The following is a 15,865-nucleotide window of genomic DNA, read 5'->3' on the forward strand; positions in this document are numbered from 1 at the left end:
CTTTAAAACGTAGAGAATAAAGAAAAAAGAGAAAAGAAAACAGAGTGTATTGTGGCCGCCAGGCCAGCCTATGAGGCGCCAGGTCTGAACTGCTGCATCATCCTATAAATAGTATGAAATCTGCTGACTTAACTGAGTGAGGAATGGCATGGGCTGGCCGTGTCAGGGAATTCGGAGTTGGGAAATCCTAGTGACACTGTGCAGTGTTAGGGCTCAGGAGGAAGGGGAAAGGGAGACAAATCCAGGAGAGAAATGGTGGTCAGACAAGGTTCAGGTTGACCTGCAGTGAGCTAGAGGCCGGATGGGGCTGAGCCCTGTGAGTAGGTTACTGAGGACAGCCGGCAGGATGCAGAACATGGAATTCAGACCTTGCCCTTGAAAATGGAGGGGGACAGGTGAAGGTCAGCAGAGCATCTTCCCCACCATGATGCTCCTGAACCCCATGCCCTAGCCAGGAGCCCAGGGGAAGTGAGTGGCACCACCTCACGTCCCTTCTGTGTGACACTCCATGCCACTGCTCCGGCCTGTTGTCCTGGCCACGCAAAAGCACTGCTAGCTCAGCGCCCCCAGGGGCTCCCTGATGTACACCCCACCTCACCACACAGATCGGGGCAGGCCCGGGCCCACCTGTCATGGTTTGTCAGGACAGACCCTTTCCCTGTGGGGCCCAGTTGTCCCAAACAAAGGCAAGGCCTGCAACCTTCTTTCGAGACGCAGCTGCACTCTTTCCTCTCAAAAGACTTTCTAATGAAACTTAACAGTGAAGAAAGGCAAACTTACACAAAACTACATGCCTGAGAGACACACATTAGAAGTCAGCTTGAAACCATAATTCAAGCCTTCCGTGGAAATCTCTATTATTCATATTCTCCACCATTTTCCTTTCAGAAAACGTTTTTCCTTTTTTTTCCTTTTCAGAAGAGTCACAGATTTTTTTCAAGAGCCCACGGTGCTGTTAGAGGCATCACAGCAAAGGTATAAATGTGATGTCTGTCATATACCAGGTGTTGCACTAATTCAATGAATCCTCACAATTGACACTGCAAAGGACTATCCCCATTTTACAGATGTGGAAAACTGAGGCTCAGAGAGGTTAAGAGGCTCAACATCACACACACGGTGAGAGGAAGAGCCATCCTACAAACCCAAGACTGACGTGAGCATCTACACTCTTTCCAGAAGGTGCTAAGAGCTCCTGGTTCTCCCAGGCTCCCAGCCCACAGTTGCTCCTGGTTCCAATACATATTGGCCTATGGTTAGTTGCTTCCTCTCAGGCTTTGTACCCAAATTCAGAAGCATCCTGAATCCGAAAATGACTTGAGCTGACTTTAAGAGCTTGACCTATTACAGGGGTACATTTTTCAACCCAAAAATAAGCCCAGGGTCTAACAGAGAAATTTTACTCTCCTTCAAGTGGGGAAGTTAATCTGGACATTGTCATCTGGACACCAGAGAGTGATGATTCCAGGGGGAGTTCAAGGGCTCGTGAAGACCAGCGAGTAGAACCTCAAGCCCTGGGATTGCACAGAAACCCTCATTCCGGTAGTACCCTGTGAGCACCTTGGGCACACCTGCCACCCTGATGGATGCTGGTGATTGACATGTGTCTTGCCCAATGGCCTGCGACCTGACAGCCTTGGTGAACACAGACTGTGCTGAGGGTGGGGAGGCAGTGCTGAAAGGAAGGAGGAAAAGGGAAAGAAGGCAGAGAAAGTGAGAAAGGAGGAAAGGGAGGGAAGGAGTAAGAAAAATAAACTAGAGAAATGTTGAGACCTACAGTCCCACTACTTATGAACCCACTGAGTCGAGCCCCTTGGAAAGGTTCTACAGGTGAGCAGGGCTGTATGAGGTGGGAGGCTCCCCTTGCCCTGCATCTGTCACCCAGGACCCAGCCCTTCCTGTGGACCTCAGCCAGAAGCCTGGAGCCTGCACCCCAGCACCCCACACAGGTGACTGCCGCCTCCAAGCTCACCTCCTTCTTGCTTCCGGGGCAACACGGAGGGTTCCTCCAGGGTCCTCCAGATAGCAGAGGTCACTAGGAGTAGCCCGGGTTAACTGTGCACGAGACACCGCTGACCCACCTCAGTGCCTTCTCCAGTACAAGTCAGTAGGGGCTGTGCTTGGACACAGGGTATCTGGATTGCAGCCCGGTCTCCCCAACCATCCCTGGGTGCGGGAAGAAACGGGAGCTCCATGACCACACAGCCTGTAACGTGTCGAATGACCGCTCTGAGGGAGCGCCGAATAATGGCTTCACGGGAGCCTGAAAAGGGACACACCAGCCCATTCCCACAGGTCGTGTTTCCGGTGACCCGGCAAGTGGAGGCAGCACAGAGCTGGGAGGGTGAATGGGAGGATTGGGACCCAAAAATACCCTAGCCAGCCTGGAACAACAGCAGGAGTTCGACAAGGCGAAACTTTAATGGGGACAGATGGTTGGAAGCCCTGTGCCTGGGCCCTGAAACACAGCTGCCCCAATCCCAGAGTGTGATGTGGCTTCCCAGTGGCACACGTGAGGAAGATGGAGGGGGTTCTGTTGCGTGTAAAGAGTGTGGGCATCTGCCAAGCCAGGCCGTGATGGTGGATGTGTGAGGGTGGGAATGAAGTGAGCGTCCGACTCCTCTCTGCTAAAGGACAGTGAAAAGCTGGGACCCATCCAGTGGAAAATGATGAGGACAGTGGTGTGGACTGAAGCCATGTCATATGAGCAATGGCTGAAAGAGCTATGTTTAGCCTGGAGAAGAAACCCGGGGAGGACATGAGAGCTGCTTTCAAATATCTGAAGGGTTGCCACAAGAAAGAGGAATTTAAACCTGTTTTATCCGGCTCCACAAGGTGATACCAGGGCCATGGAAATGGCATCAAGGCATTCTGGGCCATGTAGAAGTCAGGTTGGCACTGTCCAGCTGATAGAGTTGTCCACTAATGAAACAGGTTATCCACAGAGAGCCTGAGCTCCCCATCATTGGAAGTAATCAAGCCCAGACAGAACGACCACCTCTTAGGGGTGTCAGGAAGGGTGTCGGCGGGCCCAGATGACCTCTGTGGGCCCTTCCATCTCTAAGAACTGAGAGGCCTCAGGAGGGAAGACCTGCCTAGAGGTAGGCATCTCAAAGGGCCTTCTCCTTAAATTCTCTGGCTGAAGGCATGAGCCAAGCACTTTCAACAGCTGCCATCCCACTGATTCCTTTTCCTAAATTAGGCTCCCTGGGGCCTCTCACCGGCTGAAGCCTAGAAACGAGGGCCCTTCATAGCCCAGAAAGTAATTAAGTCCGTGATGTCATCACTCAACTGGTCCCAAAGAACACCGAAGCCCCAGGGGCACGGGGCCAACTTTCCTCAAATTACCATTCTTGTAGCAGATTGTGGCCTTTTGTCCCTAAGGGCCCAGGCCTCTGTAAAGTGACACATGCCAAATGGTGACTGAAATAGAGCAGAGCGCTGGGACCCAGGCTGTCACCCAGGAGGGGGACATTCAGTCAAGGACACTGGGAAAGCGGCATCCAGTGTCGCTGACCCCTTCTCCTTCAGTACTGTCTGCAGTTACTTTCTTCTCAGTCAGCCAAGCAAAGTCAGGGGCGGGAGGTGGACAGGAGACATCTTGACATGGGCAGGACTGGCCAGTCTGGGTGTCATGGAAAAGCAGGGCTTCAGAGTGGAAGGGCTCCTGAGAGCACGTCATCCACTGGCCCAGGAGATGAGTGAGGGCTCACGACACACTAGGTATTTTGCTACAGCGACGAACAAGGCAGGCTTGATTCTGATGGCGGGGAAAGAAAGGAACAATAACCGAACAAACATTCTCTCTTGTGGCATATGAGGAAACTGAAGCCCAGAGAGGTTCAGGGACTTGGCCCGGGTCACAGGGCAGTGCACGGACTCTGTCAATCCTTACACAGATATGCCCGCCCCACGGGGCCCAGAAGAACCAAGGAGGCCCTTCTACCATCTAACTCATTGGCTCTTCTCATCTCTAGAACCTCTTTTTGGGGAAAATCAGAATTTGTTGAGAATCAAAACTCATAAAGTGGTAGAAAATATACGATCTCTGAGTACCTAAAGGAGGCGGGTGGGAGCCCTACAGAGCTGACAACCTCCAGAAGAGCTTGGGGGCTCCAAAGACAAATTTGCCTGCCTTCTAAATTCCACCCTAGGGATGGCTATACACCTGGGGTGGGGAGGGGCAGAACAAGGACGGAGGCTTGTGGACGGAAGAGAAGCAACAACACGAAGAAGCTGCCAAAACATGTTGGACCACGTTTGAATCTTCGCTCTAAAAACCAACTTCAAATAAATGTTGTCTATTACCAACTGCGTAGGGTTCAACCTAACACGTTCTTTTTTTTTTTTTTTTTTTTTTTTTAAGAGAGAGGGAGAGAGAGAATCTTAAGCAGGCTCCACACTCAGCATGGAGCCTGACGCAAGGCTCAATCCCACGACCCTGGGATCATGACCTCAGCCGATATCAAGAATCAGATGTTCAACTGAGCCACCCAGGCACCCCCAACCTAACACGTCCTTAAGTACTTGTGGATGAAATAACATAATTCTAGGACTTCCTTCCCAATACCCTAGTGGGGTAATGGAAAACAGGGAGGTGGGAATAGATGAAACAAGACTGGCTGTGAGTTAATATCGCTGCAACTAGATGCTGGGTACGAGGCTCATTATATATACTACTCTCTCTACTCTTGTATATGTTTGAAATGTTCTATAATTAAAGATTTTAAAAGGGGATGGTGCCAATATTTTGAGCATCACTGCTAATGTTACAGCCTCAAAAGACAATTTTAAAAGGATGCAAATAGTTGGCAAAGGTCAATTTCGGTGTTAGTGATTATGTCAGTGCTTATTAGGCTTTCTGGAAGTCATTTCAGTGAAATGTGATGGAGCAGGGCAGGGACTGAGAAAAGCACACTCATTAAAAACATGACAGTGGGGTGCCCGGGTGGCTCAGTCTGTTGGGTGTCCGACTACCGATTTCAGCTGAGGTCATGATCTCACGGTTCATGAGATCGAGCCCCATATTGGGCTCTTGGCTGACAGCATGGAGACTGCTTGGGATCCTCTCTCTCCCTCTCTCTCTGCTCCTTCCCGGCTCATACTCAAATAAATAAACAAACGAACATTTTTTTAAAAAACATGGTAGAAAAGTGGCTCATCCTTGCTTCTCTTTTCTGGGACACCAGTTTGCTGACTTCAGCCCCCTTCATGGGAAGGGGGTACCTCTTGTCCTTTCAGTTCATTTGTGGTGATCTCCAAGCTGCACTGTTGTGCCCTGGCTCCAGCGATGTCACCAGCATCCCTTTCCCTTTCTGCAGAGCCTGGCCCATCCCAGACCCAGTTGCTCAGATGCCTTCTCTAAATAGAAGTGTTGTGTGAAGATGCCTGTCTTTTGCTGCTTGAGGAAGCCAGCCTCAAAGGCCAAGCCGATTAATCCTGAGCAAATTTGTACCTGTGACCACCTGTCAATGTCAATTTCTACGGGTCGTGGATAGTGTAACCACGTGGCATGGAGATATGATAGCCCGTCTTTGGGGCAGAACTGTCCAGGATGTAGGGTGGATGGTCCACAGCCCGGCACTTAATAATACTGACTCACACACTGAGAGCTTTGTCATGTTCTGCCATCAACTCTCTTCAAATCTTGCTGGTGACTACAAGGAGAAAGGCTCATTTTTGGTGCCAGTGTCTTTAACACCTTTCTAAGGTTAGCTGATCCCCCTTTTTAACAAACAGAAAGCAAGCCCCGGGTTTGGAGCCCTTGCCGGCAACAGTCTCTAGCCAAGACTAACTAACTTAGATTTTCATCATACTGAATTCTTGTAGCCACTTTCTATTTATGGGACAGAGGCCACTTTGATGTACAACCATAAGACAATGTAAAGAAATGTTACGTAAATATAATTTGGGTGTTCTGCATATCGTGACGACACAGATTTAATGAAGCTTGCACAGGCTTCCTGAGGCTGCCCCAACACCACCCAGCACAAGAGAGGAGGAAGTCAGAGGACAGAGAAGGCAGTCAGAGCCAACTGCTGTTAAGATATCCAATATCCAACTTTTCAAATTCTACAAAAGCATATAACTGTATGAATATATTCTGAGTGGTATTTTTCTTTTCTTAAAAGGTGGTCTCTCAGTCACCTGGCTTAGAAATCCTGACTTTTTCTTCAAATTCCACTTGTCATCTCCATCCATTATGGTAGATGTCACCATAATTATCGCCACCATCATTATCTTCACTGTCATCATTATCGCCACCACCACCATCTCACCATCTTCATTTATCATCATCACATCCTCCTCATCACTACCATCCTCATCATGAAGGGTTAACAGCATTTACTGAATGCTTTCTATGAGCCAGGCAGTGTGCAGGCTTCCTTTGCATTGTTTCAGTGAATCCTCCCTCTCTCCACAAGCAGAGATACTCTTATCTAGCCTATCTGGACCATAAAACAGACTCGGAGAGGTTAAGGGACTAGCCCATGTTTACACTTACAAGTAAGTGGCATACTTAGGATTCAAACCCAGATTGATCCTTAGAGACCAAGCTCTTAATCATTATACTTTCCTGCCTTTGGTGCAAGCACTGACCTAGCTTACGCCTTCAGTATTTCTTCTCTGGTCTTCATTACTACTTAACCAGTCTTCTTGCCTCCTATCTACCTCCTACCCCCACAAGAACCAAGCCATCCATTGTCCACTCACCAGCATGGGCTATATAACATTCAAACATGTCCCAGAGACTCCCCTGCCTAAGATCTTCCAAAGGAGCTCCACCACCTGGATGGTATAAACTCCTTGTAGTTATTAGGGCTCATTGATGAAAAGCAACAGAAACAACTCTGAACAATTTAATAAAGAAAAAAAGGCAAGGGCAGAGAATTCATTGGAAGGACAGGAGGTAGCTCACTTAACCACAGAGCCTAAGGTATAACAAGTACTCACCATGAGTTTGTTGAACAAATAAATGAATGAGAGAGTAAGTAAACGGATGGGGCAGGTTGCTTGGTTTCTAAGTGCAACTGTGAAGATCCACGGAATTGCTTCAAAATCCCAGGGTGGGGATGAGGCTCTGGGCCACACAGAACCCCCTCCCCACTACTTCTATCTGTTTATGAGTTGAGAGGACTCAAGTAAGACTCTTCTGTAAGAGATTCTACTTTTGCAAAACCACAGGTTAAATAAGTAAAGCACCAGCCTGGAATCTGGAGATTTACATTCTAATCCTGGCTCTACCTCTCACTGCGTGGGCATTCTTGCTAGACATGTTCCCTCTCTCAGCCTCAGTTTCTACATCTATAAGATGGTCACATCCAGCAACCCAGGGAGCAAGTGATCCGAGATGATAGCACACACAATGGATAAGACCAAACACAAGCTCTGGGGATCAACTTTCTTAATCAGATTTTTCTGAGTTAACCATAAAATGAATTCTACCCAGCCACAGCACATGATGGGGCCACAAGCATAGTGACAGGAAGATGGCCTTGTCAGGGGCACGGCAGCTCTAGGTTTTAATAGCTATTACTGGCAATCTACGAAGTGAATTTCCAGCATTAGGGTTAGCTGGAGGAAACCAAACATTAAAGATGGATGATTTGTCATTTCACCATCCACCAAGTGGACTATGCAGTAAAATGTATATCTGGGGCATGTATGTGTGTGTGTGTGTGAGCTCATTGGGAAGTCCCTAGAAATCTTTCCAACACTAACCCACGTGGTGAAGCAACCGAGACCCAGAGAGGCTAAACACCTGCTTCTTGTTCTACCGTTGATTTTGTACCAATGGCCTCTCGAGGCCCATGTCTCCTGATTCCACACCTAGCGCATGCCTACTCCTCCCATTCCCCATACATAAATCCTTTCTCAAACCCATCCTGCCTGCTTCCTGCCAGGGGGTCCCAGTGCTCAGGAAGTTTCCTGGAGGAGACTGTGGTGGCTCTGAGCCCGTGAGAGGAAGTTGCAGATGCTTCTCTCCATGTGAGCCCAACACACAGTGTATTTACTCTAAGTGGGTTGGCACCACCCCATCAGCAACCTGCCAAAAATTTCCTGTACTCTTTGGGTTCAAGCCCAAGGTCAATGTATCACCTTCCAGGGAGCTATGGAATTGGTCCCAGAGGGAAGAAACATCTAGAAAGTGGAAAATAGATACGTATTACCCTTGGAGCCAGAGAAACTCTCACCTACCTACTGCATATGCTCACTACCAGTGGGCTCACCTTTAAGACTAATGGTGGTGAAGGTGGGACCTGGGGGCGGGGTGGGGCCTTGAAATGAGGCCCTTCCCAACTCCAGACAGGCAGAGCCACATGAACACCTGACCTGAACAAGAAATAGGACGAGCACAGCTTCTCTGGAACACAATTTATCTGCACATAACAGGAGCTGTTAAAGTATATGTATAATGTCACGCACAAATTTTGTACTCACATTTTTATGTTCATGTCTGATTATTTCCTTCATGCAGAATTTTAAAAGTGGGTTCATGGCCTGAAAGGACAGAAACATATATATATATATATATATATATATATATATATATATATATGTGTGTGTGTGTGTGTGTGTGTGTGTGTGTGTGTATATATATATGTGTGTATATATATATATATATATACACACATATATATATATGTGTGTATATATATATACATACATATATATATGATATATTGAACAATATACATTAGATATGTGTATATATTGTTATATGTGTGTGTTTAACCATAATAGCAAAAAAATTAGAAAACAGAAATTAAATGCCCACTATCACAGGAATAGTTACAAAAACAAGCTATGGCAATCTGCATGATATAAAAAACAGTTTTAAAAATCATGTTTATCCATAATGTTTACTCATAATGCTAAGAGAAGGGAGTAGAATACAAAGTTGTAGGAACAGAATGACCACTATACTGGAAAAAAAAAAAAAAAGCCTGGAAGAAAAGATACTAAAATAGCAACTGAGTTCTAAGTGGTAAGATCCTGCGTATTTCTATTTTATGCCGTGGTTTTCAAATGCCCTATAATGAACCTGAATTGCTTTTATAACCAGAAAAATGGAGGAGCATCTTTTCAATCTCCTAGCTGACTTGCCCGGAATGTTCTGTAAGTGCCTGAGCTCTGCACCCTCCAATCTGGCCAGCTGCCCTCTGTACTTACTTGTCTGACATCTCCTCTGGTTGACAGCGTAACTAATCTTAAACCAAGCCCTGTGTTCGCGATCCTTCAGCTCTTTCAACGCTGCCATCTACCTGACATGTAACGTTGAGCCCCTTACGGTTTTCACAGCAGTGAAATGATCACCCCCAGCCATTCTCCAACTCCCCACTCTCTGAGTCTCCAGATCCTCATTGTCCCCAGCCTCGGTCGAAAGAAGACCACACCGGGATGGCGCAAGGGGCCCCAGCCTGGGTAAGTTCCTAGGGCCCCCCTGATTATTTTGGGACTCACAGTTTTTACTTCCCAGCCACCATAGCTGCTAGGGGCAGCCAGGCTGCCAGGAGATGCCACGAGAGCACCTGTTGGCTACAACCGGAAGTCAGCGATTCCCTCGCCTGAGTGAACCGCTGCTCGGGCCTCCCGCCCAGGATGCAGAACCCATGCCTCTCAGGCTTCCGGGAAAAATGCGCTCATCCCGAGAGAGTTGGTCAGTGTCTTGGCGGGAAACAGCCAGCACACTCAAATTAGGACAATTTAGGGAGTGTTTAATAGAAGAAAATTTTACAAAGGTGTGGGCAGGGTGTGGTTGGTTCCCTGGGGCTGGCAACAGCCAACTCAAGGCAATGTGGAAGCAGAGGAACAAGCAGCCCCCCCATCCCCGCCACACACACATCACTCTCCTCATTCCCTCTGATGCCCTGACCAGACATAAATTGGCTCCACATTGGCCAAACCAAAAGGAAGCCAGAGGGCAAGAGAACCTCTGCCAGATGGCCTCCTGGGCTATAGAAGCAAAGAGAAGAGATTCAGGCCACCAAACCTTGGGGATCTCTTAACAATTTCTACTCACACTGTGTATGTTCCCAGGGAAGGCCCACACCACCCAGCACCCTGAATTTCTCTTGAAATGTCCCCCACCTGACACTTCAACATTCCTCAGGCCCTTCTCTGCTATTCCTCCTGTCTGTCGTCCTTCCTCCACACAGTGGAAGGGTTTTTTCATTTTTGTTTTGTTGTTTTTGTTTTGTTTTGGAGAGAGAGAGAATGCGAGGGAGAGGGGCGGAAGGAGGGAGGGAGGGAGGGAGGGAGAGAGAGAGAGAGAATGAGAATGAGAATGAGAAGGAGAATCTTAAGCAGGCTCCACACTCAGCACAGAGCCTGATGGAGGGCTTGATCCCACCATCCCAGGATCATGACCCAAGTGGAAATCAAGAGTCAACCGACTAAGCCACCCAGGAGCCCCCAGGGGTCAGCTTTTAAAACCTCCCAATGTCCAACTGCCCCCTCCTTAATTATGCAGAGCCACTTATAAGGCATCCTGCTCTCTGTTCCAAGGGGTCATCACAACATCTCTTCCCGGCCATACAGCCCCCTCCCCCAGAGGCAGTTTGGCAAATCATTTTCTCATCTCGCTTCACGTTTTTGTCATTCGTGTTGCACAGCTCCAAGTCATTATCAGCCGCAAAGCCTTGTTTGGGGAGTGTTGCAAAAATAAATAAATAATTCTCCCTAATTGATCTGGATAAACACATGTCTGTCAATACAAATCCCATCCCTTCACGGATCATTTGCCGCATCTCCAGCTCTATGCTCCGGGGCAAAGCTAAGAAGGCTTTTCTGCATCTGCATCTGCAGGGGCAGTCACTGAGTGGATCTTTCTTTGAGAAAGCTCTCTCAGAGCCAAGCTGGAGGGATGAGAGAAATCAGCAGAGGCCAGGAGGATTTTCATGTTTGCATAATGGAATCTGGTCTGTTCCCTTGCAAGAGTCGAGATTCCCTCATGCCTACCAGCCACCACAGACCCAAAGCCACCTGCCCAGTCTGCCTGTCGGTGCCCAAGGCCAGACCGCACTGGGGGCAGCCCAGCTTGCCCTCATTCCCTCTGTCATTCTAAGAGGCTGCATTCCGCACTACCTGAAGACAGCACGTGTCCCTTAGAAGCAATTGGCTTTTTGTCTTCCTGAACCAGCTCCCCACTCTGAGGCAGAGCGATCCTCAGTGGACAGTGTGCCACGGGGAGGAAGGAGAGTGGAGAGCCAGGCTTTGCTGCCTAGCTTCAGAGAGTCTCAGCCCAGCCCCTGCATCCTCAAAGGAAACTGTGCACCCAGGTTTCTATCATGTATGACACTGAGCAGGTCCAAACTCACTGTCTCAGGATGAAAAGAGGTTGGTTGGGGAAGGGGCCAATCTAAAGTATGCACAAATGCTGCCCTGGGCATTGTTTATTCGGTCCCATGGATTCTCCTCTCCTTCTGGGAATGGCGCCCAGATTATCCTAAGGGAACCAAGCTTCTCCCCTTTTGGATCCAGGAGGTTTCCACGGAGCTGGTTCCATCCTTGGATCAAGGCTTGGCTGACCAGCTCATTTCATCACCCGGGCCACAGGCACCGGCACTAAGCTGGCCCAAACCAGGCCATTCGGCCCAAAGAGTCTCAGTGCTGGAACCTTTTCTGGAGCAATCAGGAAAGCCATGTGCTCTTAGCTGCAAGAGTTGCTGAGAGAGTCAGCCTAAGCCTGGAATTAAGGTGGATGGACAGCATGTCACCCAACTGGACAAGAGGTGGAGAGAAACAGGTTCCCATGGCACTGTTTCAACCTCTGGGTGCACCCAGGCCCCAGGCCAGAAACCACCTGAGGCTTTCCAGTTCTGCATGTCAACAAACTGTTTCCATCAGGGTGAGCAAGGCTTCTGGGACCCACAACCAAGTGACCCAGCGGCCACGTGTCCATCTATGTTTTTCTTCCTCTGTAGCCAGGTCACTCTTTGCTGCTGGAGTCAGCAACATCTATCCTCTGCACACCTTCCTCTTCTGTCTTCGAGTGTCCTGCCTTGGTCTGGAGAGGGCGGTATGTGATGAGTGAGAGTCCTGGCCAAGCTGCACGGTGGATGTGTGGCAAGCTGGCAGGTCTGGGATAAGAGCATGGAAGCTGGACCTAGGGACGTCCGGGACCGGATGCCGGGAGAAAAGGCTCGGGATGTCCAAAATGGTCTGCACTGTGAGAAGTGGGGCGGGTTTGGGCTCCAGGACACGGCTCAACAGGAGTCATCAGTTACAAGAGGGGACAAAACTAGAGTCAGAACAGGGGCCTCACAGACAGTGGGAGGCTGAGCAGGGAAGAGAGGACAGGGAAGGAAGAACATGCTCTGTGTTAGTATGTGCCTCCTGGGACTCCTGAACCTCTTCTGGTCTTAAAGGAACTCTCTTCAATTCCATACTGGAGGTCAAGAAACCAGAAGGTCCTGGCTCTGGTCCAACCCACGTGACTTTGGACAGGACGCTCAAGCTCTTTGCACTTCATTTTTCTCATCTTTGAAATGGGTCTTAAAGTAAATAGGTCTCAAAGGATTAATGAGTACATCAGATTGGGACAGTAGGTGGAAAAGTGTTTTATAAATAAGCAGTTAGAAGCTGGTGTGGTTTAAAAGGCTGTTTCCAGGGCACCTAGGTGGCTCAGTCGATTAAGTGTCTGACTCTTGATTTTGGCTCAGGTCATGATCTCACAGTTCATGAGTTCGAGCCCTATGTCAGGCTCTGCACTGACAGTGTGGAGCCTGCTTGGGGTTCTCTCTCGGCTTCTTTCTCTGCCCTTCCCCTCCCTCAAAATAAATAAATAAACTTTAAAAAATAAAAATAAAAGACAAAAGGCTGTTTCCTACATAACAGGAAGTCAATTTCAAAGAGACTTCAATGCCTAAGAAGGACGTAGGATTTGGAGCCTGAATACTTTGAATTTCAGTCACGACTTTGACCCTTCCTCTTTAGGAAACCTGCAACAAGACATTTTGCTTTTTTACGTTTCTGCCAGAACGTCTTTCAAATGAGAAACGCATTTCCAGCTTTCCCTCAGATCCAGAGTGAGAACCAAATGAGCCTAAAAGAACTTAGTAAAATAAAACACCAAAATAGTAAACGGCTCTTTAATGAGCACTTACAGTGTGCCGTGCATTAAGTCATTAAGTCCTGCAGTGATCTCTGAGACAGACGCAACAAGAGTGATAATAATAGTCGCTGGCACTGGCTTAATGACAGTGACCACTACGGAGTGCTTAGTATGTGCTAGGCCCACTGTAGGGGCTTTCCAGGCATTATACACCCTTAGTGCTCAAACCACCCCTGAAGGAGGAACTACTATTAACATCCCATTTTGCAGATGGGCAGACCGAGTGCTCAGAGATTGATGAGCCAAGGTCTTCAGGCTAAAAAGAGCATAGCTAGGATTTATCCAAATGTAGGGGTGATTTTACAATTTATCCCACACACGTTGTGGGATATATCATGTATCATATACAGTAGAACATATGAGTAACTCTAGCCGCGTGAATTCCTGGCGGGGAGAAGGATCACACAGGGCTCTGTTAGCCCCCTTCCCCAGGACGGTATCACAACTAGGAAGCCACGGACAGGACTGTTACTTGCACTGCAAAATAAAGTTCCTGCTCTCGGGTGTGGCTAAAGAGGTGACCTGGGACCCAGCCACCTTGAGAAGAGGCCAAGTCAGCCGCGGCCACAGAGAAAGTTGGGCCCCAAGTTTCTGCCCAAGAAGAACAATGCACTTCCTTCCAGCAGCTGCCAGGCTGGGGCCTCCCAAAAGCCGCAGCTGTTCCAGCCGCCTACAGGCAGGCACACTGTCCGCCCACCGGCCTCGGGCAGGCCCTGCTGCTGCTGTCAGCTGCTCCACACACTTTTCCCCGGAGTCCTGGGGGCCACCCCCTCTTGGGCACATAAGCACACCGTCTATACTGGCCCACTGCATTTGCACCCAGGACTGAAAGCCAGACAGCATGGCTCTGCACTTTCCTGCTCTGTGACTTTGCACCAGTGATTTAAACTCTTGGGGCACCTGGGTGGCTCAGTCGGTTGAGCATCCGACTTCGGCTCAGGTCATGATCTCACAGTTCATGAGTTCGAGCCCCACATCGGGCTCTGTGCTGACAGCTCAGAGCCTGGAGACTGCTTCAGATTCTGTGTCTCCCTCTCCTGCTCATGCTCTGTCTCTATCTCTCAAAAATGAATAAACGTTAAAAAAAAAATTTAAACTCTCTGGGCCTCAATGTGTTTATCTGTAAAATGGGGATAAAAACCGTCCTTCCTTCACAAGGTTGTTAAGAAGATTTAGGGCTAAACGCTTGTAAAATGGTTAGAATAGTGCCTGGCACTTGGTAAAGGCTTAATAAATGTTCACCGTGATTATTACCTGTTTCAATCAGTGAAAAGGGGAACAGGGAATTGGAAGGAATCGCAGTGCCTTCCCAAGACAGGTTAGATGAATCCCACAGAGCTGTGCAGCACACTAAGGTGGGAGGAGGTGAGGTTCTGTTAGCATAATGAAGTCCAGATGTCGGGTTGGGTGTCCTGGATGGAGTCAGGACGGCCTATTTGGCCCCGTGCCTCTAACGCGAGATGCTTGGATTTCTACTGGGTGTTGGGGGCATCCAAAAGAAACAGGCAAGAAACACAGCATCTTTCCTTTTGACTTCTTCCAGGAATCCAGGACACCATCACGGAGGGCAAAGAACAGACTGAAAGACTGCCTGGGTGAGGGGGGCAGAGGTAAACAGCTAGTGATGAGCCACCTTCATTCACAAGGTTACAGCGCTGTGCTGGGAGTCCCCCCAGAAGGCCCTGAGCTGACAGCCCATTCTCGCCTTGACACACTGAGACTCACAGGTGCCTGGTGGGGGAGCATTACCGCCCCCATTTTGCAGATGAAAACTCAGGCCCCAAAAGGTGACCTGTGGCCTCACATGGCTAAAGAAAGCCAAGTGGAAGCAATCATTTGGTTCACGGTGCTGATAAATCCGTGGGAAGAAAGTGCTTTGAGGTTGACAGCGCAGGGCTCAGCAGGCACTGGAATACCGGGGGGCTGAATCATGACTCTCTGAGACCTCTGAGAAGCATGTGGGTTCCAAAGGCAAGGAGGAAATCAGTGAGAGAGAACACCCCTTCGCAGAGAGGTAAGGGGAGCATCCAGATTCAGCAGTTCAAATGTCATCTCTTCCAAGGGGCCTTCACTACTCCGCACTGGGTCAAATCAATGCCCCCTCCCTCCAAGTCTTTTTAGCCTCCAACTCCACTCCATTCAGCCCCAGAATGCTCGGGGCTGAGGCTCTAGCTATAAACTGGATCCAGCTCTTTACTCCTTAAGGGATACAAACTTCAGGGAGATAGGTGTCACAGGGAGGGCTCCCCCCAAAGCAGGTCCTGAACCAAGGATTGCAATGGGAGTCCTTGCAATCCTTTAGTTGGAAGGTGATACCAGGAAACAATAGTAGGAGTGAGAGGAAATGCGACCTAACAAGTAGGAAGGCAGGGAGCATGCATACTGGAGCTGATACCGCTGAGACCACCTAGAGCTCAGTCCCACTGGGGAGCACCAGAGGGCGATAGAGAGCACACCTCAGCGTCGTCCTGCCCTAGGAGCTGGGGTTATTGATTCTCTAATCCCCACCTCCGCATCATCTCCCCAGCACTGCCCCCTTGCCCGGCTCAGTAAGGCGTCATCAGCGTGCCTGGGAACAAGGAGTGACTAAGGCATGAGTGTCTTACAGCTCTTATTGCCAAGTCATTATCATGCCTGCCTCCCCCACTAAACCAGGTAGATCATGGGCTCTGGAGTCACACTGCCCATGTCTAAATCCTTGCTTCTCCCCTCAAAGTGGGACCTTGATTTAACTTCTCTGGACCTTAA

Source organism: Felis catus, chromosome A2 (assembly GCF_018350175.1).
Source record: "Felis catus isolate Fca126 chromosome A2, F.catus_Fca126_mat1.0, whole genome shotgun sequence".
Classification (NCBI taxonomy): domain Eukaryota; kingdom Metazoa; phylum Chordata; class Mammalia; order Carnivora; family Felidae; genus Felis; species Felis catus.